At 41.4% G+C, this 15,256-nt stretch overlaps 1 non-coding gene and 1 pseudogene across 1 annotated transcript; one reads left to right on the top strand and one right to left on the bottom strand.

Annotated features, from left to right (window-relative positions):
* The first annotated feature begins 394 nt into the window (after positions 1–394).
* LOC111526548 overlaps positions 395–15,256 on the top strand; it is a 197,266-nt pseudogene continuing 182,404 nt past the window's right edge.
* Positions 4,684–4,868, bottom strand: LOC111526549. The gene has a single exon (XR_002726418.1). It is a non-coding gene; the product is annotated as a U2 spliceosomal RNA (small nuclear RNA).

The following is a 15,256-nucleotide window of genomic DNA, read 5'->3' as shown; positions in this document are numbered from 1 at the left end:
TATCCTTCTTAAGGAGAGACGGGTGGTGATGGGTCAGGGCACGTGAAGGCCTCAGAGATGGTCAGCAATGTTCTGTTTCTTGTTGCAGGCAGTAGTTACAAAAGTGTTTGCTACATAAATAATTCATTAAGTTGTTTTGGTTTTGTGTGTTCTGTAGTTTGGCATTTTTGTTTATTTTACAATGTAAATATTTACCAATATCTGAGTTACAGATGTGTCTTCTTTTTCAAGGATGGATGGTGGACATGTGGAGGTTGGAGGTAAGTTTCCAGGTAGCTCCAGTTATACATGAAAGAGCACAGTGTACTGGGGAGCATCCTGAAGGTCCCTGTGGTGGAGAGAGGGGCAGGTTGCTCTAAGGAGATCCAGACTTGCGACAGAGAGAGGAGGGCAAATGGGGAACCCCAGAAAGATCCTAGGGGAAGTGGGGCTCCTCCCAAATGTGGCCCTTATTTCCACGACTTCCATCCAGGAGTGGTTATCACTGTCTCACGAAGCTCTGGGTGACAACAGCGGGTACCACTTACTCATAGGTAAGGTAATGAGAGCAACATCATCCTTGGCAAGGGAGAAAACTGAGGCCTCCCCACAGGGGTGACTCGGGGGTCATCTTCAAACAACGGACTGATGCTCTTTCAAAGAGGAAGAGGAGGAGGAGGAGGAGGAGGATGGAGGAAGAGGAGAAGTAGGAAAAATAATGGGCCAACGCTATGTGAGATTCATTTGTTGCTGGGACAAGGTGTCCACTCAAGTTTTCTGGCTCAGCACGTTTGAAATACTTGTGCCCTGGGAACAAAGGGCCGATCTCTAATTAGAGTTGGAGAAGGGAGTATACACAATGCCCTGCAGTGAGACCAAAAGAGCATCTGTAAACCCCAACAACCCACCTCTTCCAGGAATTTATCACACAGAAAGCATCAGAGCAGCCGCTAGGTTCACGGTGTCCTTGCTGCTCTCCTAAGGCTGCCATTTTCTCTCTTTGGTCTTGACTGCTGCAGGGTCAACACCACGGTGTTGTGGAAAGAGGGCTTGCATTAAACTGAACTGGACCCCGGTCCTGGCTTTGACACTTATAATCTCCATGACCGTGTGTAAATGATTGAGTCCCACTGGTCCTTACCTATAAAATGAGAACAATAACATCTCACTCAGAGGGTTCGTGCATACATTAAATGAAGTAATTTCTGTGAAGCACCCGTCATTAGTAGGTACTCAGGAAATCAGAGTGTGTGTTATTGTTATAATTAGGTGGAATTCATAAGCACTTTTTAAAATCTCACAATGAGATAACTTTCAGAATACCTAAAATCAAAAAGACCTACAACGCCTAAGGGTGGTGAGAATGTGGAGCAATCAGAATTCCCATAGATGCTGGTGGAGAGGTGAATTGAAGCTGAACATATGCACCCATACAAGCCAGTAATTCCACTCCTAGATCTAACATAAACCTGACAGAAGATACTTGTACATCCCCAAAAATAAGAATAGCCATAGCAACGTTTTTCATAATAGCCTGAAATTGGAAATGTCCATCAATAGTAGAATCAATAAATAAATTGTGGTGTATTCACACAATGGAATATTACACAACAATGAGATTAAACAGATTTCTACTCCATTCAACAGCAGGGGTAAACCACATTAACCAAGAATTGAGTAGAAGAAGTCAGACATGAAGGAGTGCATCCAGTATGCATCCATTTGTGTGCATTTCAAAAACAGGCAAAACTCACCAACAGGGTTGGTAGTCAGAAAAGTGGTTACTCCTGGGGTAGAGGCAATGGGTTGCTGATTAGGAAGGGACATAAGAGGGACCTCTGGAGTTCTGCAATATTCTATTTATTGAGCTGGGTAGGAGTTACTGGGTAGTTTCTGCATATGTTTAATGTTTAAAAAAGATTAAACATGAAGGGAGAATTTTTAAATAAGCAATTAAAATCTGATGCTCCCCAAGATAGAAACTCCAAACCATATAATCAACTGTCCATCTTCTCCTAAAGTCTCCAGAAAGATTCTATCATTTCTTAATGATAGTAGCGAGCCTTAACTGAGCACTGTGTCAGGCATGCCTCTAAGTGGATAACATATATTAATTTATTTAATCCTTATGACATTTTAGGAATAGACTAACCATTCTTCGTGTGCTGGGTAGAGTACCAATTTATGCCTACGATCCCAGCAAAGCTTATGGCACCCAGTGCTCCTTTTACTCTCAAAAGTGCCTGAGTTTGAAGCATGCTCACCCTGCCTATGCGGTGGGAACCATCATTATTATCACTTTGTAAGTGAATAATGCACAGAGAGTTTAGGTAATTTGCCCAAGATCTTGGAGCCAGTAAGTAGTAATGTGAGAATTTGAACCTAGAGTCTATCTCATCAACGCTAGGCTATTCTGCCTTTCTGGTTCAATTTTCATTATTCTTGAGATTCAGAAAAATTCTTAATGTCTAACTCTTTTTCTGCTGCTGCCACTGTAACTAATTTTCTATTGTCCCACAATTCCTGACAATAGTAGAGCTGCTCATCTACCACAGTGAAGACCATAGCTGACCCTCCTCCCTTACAATGGCCTCTTTGCATGTTCAGGATGTGAGCAGAACCAGTCCTCTCCCTTTTCTTTTTAAAATGGTAAATACACTCCTTTTCACATTTACATTTGTCCTCACTCCATGTGTTCTCCAACGCTTTAGTTGTGTCTGTGGATCTGTTTCCCATTTTGCATTCATTCCTTCATTACATCATTCAATGAGCCCCTGCTAGTTGCCAGGCACTGCTAGCCTAGCTGGCAATAAAGTATAGAAAACAAGACAAGTACAGCCCATGTTCTCAGGAGTGTACAGTGCCAGAGGAAAGGGGAGGCTAAGGAAAGATGGCATGAGCAATGATTATTAACATTATAAGGATTGTAAAGAATGTAACAGGGGACTTGATGGAGTTTGAGTTAACTTCTAAAGGATGATGATCAGCATTGCACTGGTGAAGGGGTAGGGAAGGGAAGGGTGTTCCGGGCAGAAAGAACGGTGTATGTAGAGACCCTGAGGATGAAAGGATCTTTGGAGAGTGGTGCTATGCAAGGCTGATAAAAGAGACAGGGAGCCAGCTAGATCTTACAGGGCCTGTCACCCAAATAAGGAGTTCAGTTATTATTCTAAGTGCAATGGAAAGTGTTTGGACTCATTTAGCAGGGGAATGGCATAATTCTATCTCCATGCAATGCTTCAATTCCTGGCTTTCAAATCGCTGAATACTCTAAGCTAAGTGAAGGAGGAAGCCACCTCCATTCATTCATGTATCCCAAGAGTATAGAACATTTTTAGAATACTTTAAGAACATTTTCACAAAAGAACAGCCTACCCCAAATGCCCTTAGTTACCAAAAACTTCATTAGTCTTTTCAATAACATATTGCCAACTAGTATACAGAGACTAAATTTATCAAAAGTTCTGGATCACAGCCACCAGTTGCATAATTCCACTTTTCACCTTGTAGTCTATTGTACTCAAAAAGAGCACTATTTACATAAACAGCAAGAATGGTGCCTCCTGCTGTTGAGCAAGGCAGTGGCCCTGCATATAGGTTCAGCCTCTGTCTACTAAGATTTGTATTTGTATTTTTATATTTGTATATTGCTACTTTTGTTGATTTATGAGTCTGTGCTCTTAACTTATTCTAAAAATGATTTAAGAAGGCTTACAGTGACAGAGCAAATAGAACAAGATAACAGAAAGAAAACAAAAATTCAAGGGAAGAGGGAAATACAAGGGAAAACAAGGGTAGAGCCTTACAAATGATTCAGGAATGAGGTTATTACGTAAATGCATTCCTGATGTTTTGTACACTTGGCTTTAACTTTTCCAGCAGTCAATATTGCTGGGATTTGAGGGGACTAATTAATCAGATCCCTCCTCAAAAGGTTCAGAACCAATTGAGAAATAGAGCTGAGAAGAAAATTAAAATGCTCTTTATGTTCTAGCGTTGGAAAAGCTGGATTGGATAACTGGACTTGGATCTGAGACACAAAATATCTTTCCTCCGTGAAGGGCATTGATTTACCCCCAGCCACAGGCAGAATGGGTAGACTGCTGCTGACTCCACTCTCCAAAAAGCAGAATCTGCTGGTCGGTCCACCCATCACCTGTGGGAGACAAAATCGAGAATACTAATACCCTTGCCCTGAAGGTTAGTGGTCCCAAGGTGGGACAGACAGACAGACAGTGGCTATTGTTACAACATCACCATCTGTTAAGTTGTACCTCACTTCAGGAAGTTGCTTGTAAAAAGGCAGAAAGAAGGGTAGAAACACAGGTACAGTCACACCTTTCTATACTGTTCAAGCTCTTTGCTGGTCTAACCTAAGCAAGCATATATTTTGCAGTGCTTCTCAAGTGTTTACGTGCATACAAATCACCTGAAGATCTCATTGAAATGCAGATTCCAATCCATACACCTAGGGAGGGGGTTGTGTTCTATATTTCAACGACCTTGCAGGTGATGCCGACGCTGCTGGCTGACAGATCACACTTGAGGAGAAATGAAAGCTGGCGCATCTGGAACAGAGGTCCCAAACAAGGGTCCACATCCAACCCTCGACTTCAGGGGGTCTGCGTCCTTAGATGACAAAAACACACACCTCTATTTTTTTTTCACCATCTCTAACTGAATTGCTTATTTCTTTCAATTATGAAGTAGGAACAGACAACAGTAGTATGTGCAGTAACTGTGACTTTATCACCAATCAAAATCTCATACCTCTTCCTCTCACTTTACAGTTGTTGCAGATATCACCAAATATTACTTTATGATATGTTTATAATAATCTCTAAACATTATGACTACACTTGATCTTAGCCAAAAGGCCGAGAAGCAATTAAACATTATGACTGATGGGGGATTACAATAGTGATTAGATCCACTGCCAGCTCTTGTTATTTAATCTGTTAATAAAGAGATGTGTACGTTACTATTTCACAAATTAATGTGTGAATAAAGAGGTGTGTACTACTACTATTTCACAAATTTGATATCTTATTTTGATAGCTGTATTTTATTATAATTGAGGTTTTTTGTAATCCTATATGTTTTAATTTTTATGCATTTAAAAGGTTTATTCTTGGAAAGAGTTCTCAGGTATCACGCAAATTCCAGGAGGGCATGGCACAGAAAAGGTTAAAAACACTTGGTGTAGAAGAAAGGGCTACCAGAAGTAGCCACTCTCCCATGGTAGTGACGGTATGCTCAGTGACTGAATGCTGGAGCCAGACTGCCTGGGTCTGAATCCTCCTTCCTGCTTAGGTGTGAGACCGTGGACAAATGCTTACTCTCCCTGTGGCTTAACATCATGTAATACATAGGAGTGGTTAAAAGATTTAATCAGTTACTGTTTTTAAGATGCACAGAGTAGTGCCTTGGTCAGAGTGAATACGTTATAGTAGAAAATGTGAGTACTACATTCAGAAACTCAAACCACCATCTATCTATTCAATGCCCATCTAGGAAACTGAGATAAATATTGCAAGATCCCCGTTCTCATCGAGTCCATGGGTTCAATGGGAGACATAGCAAGCAAGTAAACTGAAATGATGAACTAAGTCTCAGAAGGTAGGCAGGCACTGTGGGAATCCAGAGGAAGAAACTCCCGGCTGAGTAGGAAAAGAGAAAAAAGCTTTGCAAAATGCTCATCAAACACCTCCCCAAATCATTTCAACATAGGCAAATGCATCCCATTTCCTCCTTGTTGTGGCTTCTGCTGATTTCTTACTTCAATTCCCCCAAAAGCTCAGCATGCCTTTTAAAATTCAATGCCCAGGCTCCTTGGTAGCATTTTTCTATTTTATTAGAGTTATTCCCACCTATTCTCCGCTCCACTGGATGCTGGCCTTCCACAATACCATAACTGCCTGACAGGTTTGTGTCAATGCCAACACCTTACCAGGACTAAAGGAATACCTTTCTCCCTGCAACCCAGGAAATGGCAGAACGACACCACAGCACTGCCCCAGTCTTCTTGGGCACAGAGATGGTCCAGCCTCCAGGGCACGGTCAGCAAACAATTACTGCAGGAAAGCAGCCCTGACCCAGACACGAACATCATCACTATTTCCTCTTGGCTTCAGGACCAGCTATTTAGAGATTCCTGGATATTTCTGTTGGGTGATTAGTGTCAGTAACAAAGATAGCTCCCATTTACTGGACTTCACTGCATGCCAGGCACTGCATACTCTACTTCCTACTTGTATTAATCTGCTAGGGTTGCCATAACAAAACACCACGGTCTGGGCAGCTTAGACAACAGGAATTTATATTCTCATGGTTCTGGAACCTAGAAGTCCAAGATCAAGTTGTCTGCAGGTTTGGTTTCTTCCGAGGCCCCTCTCCCTGCTTGTAGATAACTGCCTTCTCCCTGTGTCATCACATGGTCTTCCCTCTATGCCTGTCTATGTCTAATCTCCTATTATAAGGAAGCCAGTCATATTGGATTGGGACCTACTGCCAACAACCTTATTTTTATTTAGTTACCTCTTTAAAGACCTTATTTCCAAATATGATTACATTCTGAGGTACTGGAGTTTAGGGCTTCAACACATGAGTCTGATGTGAGACATAGTTCAGCCCATAACATTATCTAAGCCACAGGGAGTTATTGAAGATGAAGATCCCATGGCTCTGATAGATTAAGTAACTTGCCTAAGCTCACATGGCCAAGGGAGCTGAGAGTTGGAGCCAGGGCACTTTGAGTCCAGAACCAGTGCTCTGTCCACTCCACTAGCTTTTTCCTGGCCTGGTCCTTGGACTCAGGATCCCCAGGTCCTTTCCCCAGAACATCTCAATCAGAGTCCCAGAGGAAGGGGCTTGGGATTCTGCATATTTACAAACTCCCTGGATGCATCACAAGAACCTCTTCACTATACCACACAGACTCCTACTACAGTTCCTATCCCAAGTCCTAGTCCTTTTAATGCCTCATCTCAGGGGATGTGGGAGCCCTGTGTGCAGAGTCTCCCTCCCCGGGGGTACCCGCTTTTCCCTGGAGAAGCTGATCTGCAGCAGGACCTGACGCTTACCTTGGGTTCCCAGGCAGGTTGTAGAGTGACCCACCCCCACCAGGCCCTCCCCATCCTTCCTCCCAGCTGTAACTTCCCCACAGCTTAGTCCCAGCCTCTGAAGCCCACTCCACCAGTGGACCCTGAGTGGCTTCACCAGTGACCTGAAGGCTCGAGGATGTATTATAGGCCAGAGAACAGCTCCTCTGGTAGAAGCAGCAGAGTTGGAGGCTGAGCTCAGCCAGCCTGCTTCCCCCGACCACTTCCCTCAGACACCAGTCCCAGAAGCCCTGAGAACACCAAGGTTTCCCTCAAAACTCAGTTTGAAAACCACTATAGGAAACTGTGTATAAGCTGCATTTACCCTAGAGTCTATTTTGTTCACAGATTTATGGAGCTATGAATGAAGTATAAGAAACTGCTCATAAAGTGGACAATTTGATACATTTTAACCCACGTATAGCCTATGGGACTATTACCACGATCAGGAGAATGAACATCCTCCACACCGAGAAGTTTCCTCACACCACTTGGTAATCCCTGTCTTTCTCTGCCCCTACCCACAACCCTTCTACCCCTCACCCCTCCACCTGCAACCCCTGTAGCTCCCTAATTCCAGGAAAACATTTTTTGGCTATTTATTCATTTACTTACTTACTTTCTTACTTACTTAATTTTATTTTCTTTTTCCAAGACGGAGTCTTGCTCTGTCGCCCAGGCTGGAGTACAGTGGTGCTTTCTTGGCTCACTGCAACCTCCACCTCCTAGGTTCAGGTGATTCTCCTGCTTCAGCCTCTGGAGTAGCTGGGATTACAGGCACCCATCACCACACCCTGCTAGTTTTCATATTTTTAATAGAGATGGGTTTCACCATGTTGGCCAGGCTGGTCTCGAACTCCTGACCTTGTGATCTGCCCACCTCGGCCTCCTGAGGTGCTGGGATTACAGGCATGAGCCACTGTGCATGGCCTCATTTTTTTGGCTATTTAAATATAAACTAATGACAATTTTAAAAAATGAAAAATCAATGATTCAGTGGCACTAGCCACGTTTAAAAGGTCTGATAGCTGTACATCAGGTTACCACATTAGACAGTGCAGACGGAGAACATTACTATCATTGCAGCAAGTTCTACTGGACAGGGTCACTCTGGGTATTAGCTCCTTTCCCCTTTCACAGTTCTAGATAAACATGGTTCAGATTATCTTCTGGGGCTCACCATTTTTAAGCTGCTTATGTTTATTAGGGGCTTTCTGGGTGCCAGACTACTAAGCATTTTTGACATGTTATTTCATTAAATAATCATATATGGCTCTATGAGATAGGAACAATTAATGTTCTCATTTTACAGATGAGAAAACTTAGGCTCAAGGAGGTTAAGTGCATGAAGAGCTGGTCTGGCTTCCAAGCCTTGCCCTTAGACCTGTTATTTGAAGCAGCATAGCAGAGTCATGAAGAGCATAGACTCGAGGGTCTACCCATTTGGGTTCCAATCCTGGCCCTACCACTTTCCAACTCTGTGACACTGGGCAAGTCATCAGTTATCTATGCTGTGATTTCCTTCTATGTAAAATAAGGATAACAACAAAACCTGCCCACGTGGTCATTAAGAGGATTGAAGGAATTAAAATACAGAAAGCATTTGGGATGTTGATTAGCACTCGGTAGGTTCAATATAAATGTTTCCCATTTTATACCCTTTTTTCACTCCTATCTCAAACTCTTTTGTGTAACACACAAGTTTCTCAGAAATAAAAGCCCATGTCCTGAATAATTAGACACTTATTCATCCCTTTATTTCCTGTCCCAACATCCCCTGAGTCTGCATGAAGCACAAGCCCCACCCCCACAGCTGCTCTTTGCTATGTCACATACAATGAGGGATAAGGTCTCCAGGGTGTCAGACTTGATATTTCTGCTCAGGCTTTTCTCTGCTGATCTGTAAGTCACTTCATTTTCTTTCTAAAGTAAGAACAGGATTATTTGAAGAAACAGAAGCACAGAATCATTGTCCCACTCCACTGGCTTGTTGGAAGAGGTAAATGATGTTAGATTCACAATTTGTTCCTATTCCTCACATTTTTTTATTCGCTGCCTTTGAATGTTTCACATCCCAGTCATAACAAGACAGCAAGTGCTTTCTCAAGGAAACTCAAATAACATATTATCACTGTGAGAATCATCATGGCAAGAATCATTAAGTCTTGGTGTAAAAATCCATTAAGGGAAACTTAGTTTGGGAAGAATAGTTTTACACAGAAATGCAGGCTTGGCCAGACATAAGAGCCTTTTCTGGGTAAGAGAATTGTAAGACCCATCCCAATCTCAGGGGCTTTTCATCTCTTGGAGAACAATTTCTTTTCTTTTTCAGTTCCATTCCCACTCCCCTACTCATCCCCACCATTTGACTCAAAGAAAAGACTTTTATTTCTTTGAAGAGGAGGGAGGCCCACCTTACTCCACTTTCCATAGACCCCAATGTCTTCGGTAGAAGCGCCCGCTGGCTATAGAGCTGGACAAGGAGTCGTTTTGGGTCCCATCCAGTAGCACAAAATATAAGACCATATTCCATGGCCAGAAAAAGCTCTAACAGCACACACACATATACACACTTTCACACAAACTCATACACACTTTCACACACATCTTCAACTTTGTTACTTTGTAATTATGCAGTTTTCATTCTAAAATGACAAAATTTTTATTGACAAAATTTTTACCTTCAATAAAAATTTTTGGGTAATGCTGGTTACCCAAACCAACATTTTTTAAATGGACAGGATTTAGATGAGTAAAACCATAGAATCTATCCCAGGAGCACGAAAAAATTTTTCTTAGGTAGGTATTGATCCTTAGAAATACACTTTTATTTTCTCAGACAATTAAACGGAGATTATGCCACTGGGCCTAAGAAGATGCTATCACTTCTTATCACCTGGTGTTCAGCAGATAGCTGTCTTAATTTAAAAGACCCCAAAGGTCAATGCTTATTTAGTTCCTTGCAATAATCTGTTTTGCCATAATTCTGCTCTTCTATTTAATTCCCTTATCTAGAGCAGCATTTTCCAATTTGTGTTTTGCAGAACAATAGATCCAAGAGGTGTTAATAAGTATCCTTGGGGTGGTGAAGAGTAAGTGTTTCTATAAGCGAATAAGTTTGGGAAATGCTGGGCTAAAGGAAATTTGAAAGATTTAATTACTACAGGACTTCTCAGAGCCTTCAATATGCTAATGTGTGGTATGAGTCAGAGAGATGAATAGGACTAAAGAGATAAGTTTGTAAAATGTATGGCACAGAAGTTGGTACATAGTGACAATTAATCAATGTTAGCGTTTATAATTATTAGCTATCATAATTTAAGGCTATCTCAAACTGATATGTTAAAAATCCCCTTCTTCCATAGAACAATTCCCTAGATTTCATGTTCCATGAAACATACTTTGGGAAAGGCGAATCTACTCATCCTTCCTGTTAATATTTAATAAGCATGTTTCTCATTTCTATGAGCAAAGAAATAAGGTAAAAAGTGACAGCATGTGTGAGTACACAAAATACAGAAGAATTTTATTCCTGATTTTGGAAGCATTTACAGTCTAGAAACAAGACAAGTTCCCATTTAGGCAGGACATCATTTATTCTACCTTCCTCACCAGAGCTAATGACCCTAATGGTTTTATATGGTCTTAATTACTGAATATCTATCTAAGAAATTGGCACCTCCACGCATGTGGATCATGTGTCAAGGGAAGAACTTTTAGGACATAGAGAAAACCCACAAGTCATATTCATGTAGTCATTCATTCAAGCATTGATTCACTAAAATATACACACAAATAGATATATCGGTAGAAGGCCCTATGTATCAAATGCCATTCTAAGCACTGGGGATAAAACAATGAATCAAGTAGACTAAGCTCCTGCCCTCATGGAGTTTTACATTCTAGTGGGGAAGAAAGAACACACAGGAAGATAAGTAAATACAGTAGGTCAGCATAAGTACCCTGGAAAAAAGTAAATTACAGCAAGGGAATTAGGGAGTTCCAAGGTGGTGTGGGAGTGGGGAGATTAAGTAAAGAAGTCAAGAAAGCTTCACTAACAAGGACATGTTTGAGCAGAGAACTGAAAGTAGCAAAAGACAAATGGTGCGGCATGGGAAACTGGATTACAGCATTCGAATAAAGGCGAGAAGAGGGTAGCTGGGTGGAGCCAGCAGCAGGGAGAGTTATAGAAGATGTTAGAAGAGTAATGGGGTGGGAGAAGGAATCAGATCATTTGGGGCCTTATAGTAACCGTAAGCACTTTGGCTTTTACTCTGGGGAGCCACTGCAGGGTTTTGAGCAGAGGTACAAAGCAATCTGATTTTTTTTTAAAGGATCGCACTGCCTGATGGGTTGAGATTGGACATTGTGACCAAGAAAATAGTGGGAGCAGGGGACAGAATCCAGGCACAAATGACCACAGTGGCATTGACATAAGAGGCAGCAATGGAGGAGGCTCCCGAAATGAAGATTCATTACAAAAGTGTAACATCTGGCTTCTCACCATTCGACATTCCCCTGCAAGGAGGGCTGATGTGTGAAGGAAACCTGTCCTTCTAGGGTTGAAAATGTTTCAAGCCATAGTTGATTTTTGTTCAGTAGGTAAGTCAACCTGCAGCTTGTTAGCAATGTGCCATGTTCTTCCTATCCAAATAAATTCATGCACTCAATATATAAATCAAGATGTCTGGTGAACTACCACAGCGGCAGGTGTCTGGCAACCAGAATTAGACTGATGGCCTCTAATCTATGGGCTCCTGATTCCTTCTAGGGATGTAATGGGCATCCATATTCCTAAAATAGTCCAAACAGAGGAGAAAACATTCAGTCATCATTTCTTTCTGTCTGATTGGCTTTTGCTTCACCCATATAGAGCCCAACTCACTGTCCCAACCAGATTCAGGCTATACAGGTCACACCTTAGATAAGGGACTACCCAAATTCATTAGTGACAGAAAGTTTTGAAGGATGGGTATAAGTTCTAAAGGCAGAATCAAAGAAACTGGTTATGAGAACAAAGGAAATGAAGGTGATCCATAGGTATCTGAAAGATCAATGCTAGAATAAAGAAGGAAAAAAATGTAAGCAAGAAACAGAGTAAAAGGGTAATTCAAGGGCCAGCAGACTATTATCCATTGGTCAAATTGGCCTGCTGTTTTTTGTAAATGTTTTAGTGGAAAACAGCTACACTCATTAATCTGCATGTCATCTATGACTACTTTCGTGGTACAATGGCAGAGTTGAGTAGTTATGACAGAGACCACGTTATCCACAAAATCCTGAATATTTACTACTTGGTCATTTACAAAAAGAAAAAGAAAAAATTGCCCACTCTCAGTCTAGCTGTTCCCAAATGGACTGGAGGACAAACTCTGGTTGCTATTTCCTGCTCACCAGAGTATACAGCCTAGTTTACTATGGTGGAGCATGAGGAATGCTACAGAAATACCAACAAGTTTCAGAGATGTAGCCAGCATCACTTTCATTATGAAGAAGGCAACAAGCCCTACAACCATAGCCCCAGTTCCTTACCTTGCCTGCCAAGGTATCAGACAGTGCCTATGCATCAGGACTTAACATTACACACAGAAGAGCAAAGAAACCATGGAAAACATGAAAGAGACAAGAGGAGGAGCAATGGAGAACTGAACCAGGACCTCAACACTATTTTCATCAAGTTCACTGCTAGGTACTGAATCATGTCACCCTAAAATTCATGTGTTGAAGTCCTGCCCTCCAGTGTGATGGTATTCAAAAATGGGGCCCTTGGGGAGGTAATTAGGTTTAGATAAGGTCACCAGAGTGGGGCCCTCATAATGCGATTAGCACCCTTCTAGGAAGATTTCTCTCTTTCTTTCTTCACCATGTGAGGACACACCAAGAAGGCAGCCATCAGCAAGCCAGGAAAAGAGCCCTCAGTGGAACCTGACCATATTGGCTCCCTCATCTCAGATTTCTAACCTCCAGAACTGTGAGAAAAATAAATTTCTGTTTTTTCAATCTACACAGTCAATTGTATTCGTTATGGCAGCCTGAGCTAAAACATTCATCAAACATTTTAGCCCAATTATTAGAGTGTGACTCTGGAAGCAATGAAGTAGTCACGGCTGCTGAGAAAGTATAGAAATACCACGTTCCCTCCTCTACTATATGACTAGTACTCTCCTTTCCCTATCTCCAGGAAGGCCAAATTTCAATTTTATTTCTTCCAAGTACCCACCTAGGAGTCAACCAGGAAAATGGGAACTGGTACAAGATGCTGGTTGCAGTTTTCCAAGAATTCTTTCTGGTTAATGGTCCATGGACATCATTCGACATCCCCAGGCTTTCCTTCAGTGCTTCCATTTGCTGCTGATTATTTTCTGGAATCAAAGCCCTTAAAATGGGCTCTAAAAAGCTTCTAAAATAGCCAAGGTCCAAAACTTCAAAGATTCTGGACCTTTTTTTTTTTTTTTTTGCAACCTTAGCTTACTGGAGAATTCTGAATTGGTCATGAGACTAGTGACATCTAAGTTGTCAAATCTTCTGGGTGGAGAGGACTTTGATTTGAAACTTTCAACAATTCGAAGAGCTGCCCTAGACTTTGGGAAAAGCAAGGTAAAATAAGAACAGTTTGTAGTTTTCCCAAACACACACATCTCATTTATTGTCCCAACGGGAGACAGAGAAACACCTATTTGTCTCTCAGCTTTCCATACCAAAGCCCCAGAAATTATCTGAAGGTAAGAAATGGTGGGAGAGACAAACATTTTGTTGTACAATGTTCCCCAAACCCTGAGTCTTTTGTGAAATGCTCTGTAGCCAGTTTTTGTTGTTTTTATTTTTTAACCTTCAGTTGAGTTTTGCAGTTGAGCTTGATTTGATGACAAAATAATTTAAGACCTTTCTCTAAAAATGTTGGGCCAAGACCTGAAAACGCTGTTGACAATGCCGGAATTGTTTCTTGATGCCTTGGAATGATAGAAATAATTCACCTTCAAAGGCAAGCACAATTGTCTCTGGGGTCCTGCCCCGTCCGCAGAATGACCATCAGCCCCCGTTCTGCTTCTAAGGCCACATTGCAATAAGACGATCTGTCCCCCAGGCAGCTCATTTCTCTGTATTGAAGAGCTGGGGGCAATGGTAGTATTTTTCTGCCATGGGTTTTGCTTTTTTCTCAAGAGTTTTCCATACTTAGATTGTTTATTTCTCATACTTACTGTTGCTTTGTTAAACTTGAAAGGGAGGAACTGCTCAGAGGTTCTGATTCAGTGTGGGAAGAGCAAATGCAAAGCTCACAGGTTGTCCTTTCACTGAGCTGTAAGTCGGTGTGGTTTGGAATTTTGCCTCTTCTTTTGAAGACTGGCAAAGGTTAAAGTACATATTTAAATTTAACTGGTCTGAAAGAGGCTAATGGAAAAATTGGCAAACCATGAAGAAGCCAAGAGCCAAGGGAGAAATACAAGTGGTCAATAAACATGTTAATATATGTTAAATTTCATAATAATCAAAATTGCAAATGCAAATTCAAGCAAGGAGACTCTATTGTTGCCTATCACATTAACAGTTTTTTAAAGCTAATACCTAACATTCATAGATATTATCAATGGTTCATGTGGTGTGGAGAATTGTGGAATTATAATTGCATACAGTACTCAAACAATATATATTGTACTCATACTATACTCATACAGTACAGTAAAATTTAAAATTGTTTTCAAAACACAACTTTGTGAGAGGTAATTAGTCAATATATTTGAAAATCTTTTAATTTCACATGATCTTTTTACACTATATCTTATGGGGTTTCACTTCTATAAATATAGACTAAGAAGATAATATGAATGTGCAGGACTAATCATAGATGTGGTAGTTAATTTGATGTGTCAACTTGGCTAGGCCAGGATGCCCAGAAATTTGGTCAAATGTTATTTTAGATGTTACTGTGACTGTGTTTTTGCCTGAGATGAACATTTAAATCAGTGGACTTTGAATAAAGCAGACTGTCCTCTATAACGTGGGCGGGTCTCATCCAATCAGTTGAAGGCTTGAACAGAACAAGAAACTGACATCCCCAGGGCAGGTAGAAATTCTGCCAGTAGATTGCCTTTAGACTTGAACTGCAACTTCAGCTCTTTCCTGAGTCTCCAGCCTGCTAGCTCACCCTGGAGCTTTTGGAGTTGCCAGTCTGTAATCAG

This window comes from Piliocolobus tephrosceles, chromosome 2 (assembly GCF_002776525.5).
Source record: "Piliocolobus tephrosceles isolate RC106 chromosome 2, ASM277652v3, whole genome shotgun sequence".
Taxonomy (NCBI): Eukaryota; Metazoa; Chordata; class Mammalia; order Primates; family Cercopithecidae; genus Piliocolobus; species Piliocolobus tephrosceles.
Note: the sequence above shows the minus strand (reverse complement) of the source record. Positions and strands in the feature narration are given on the sequence as shown.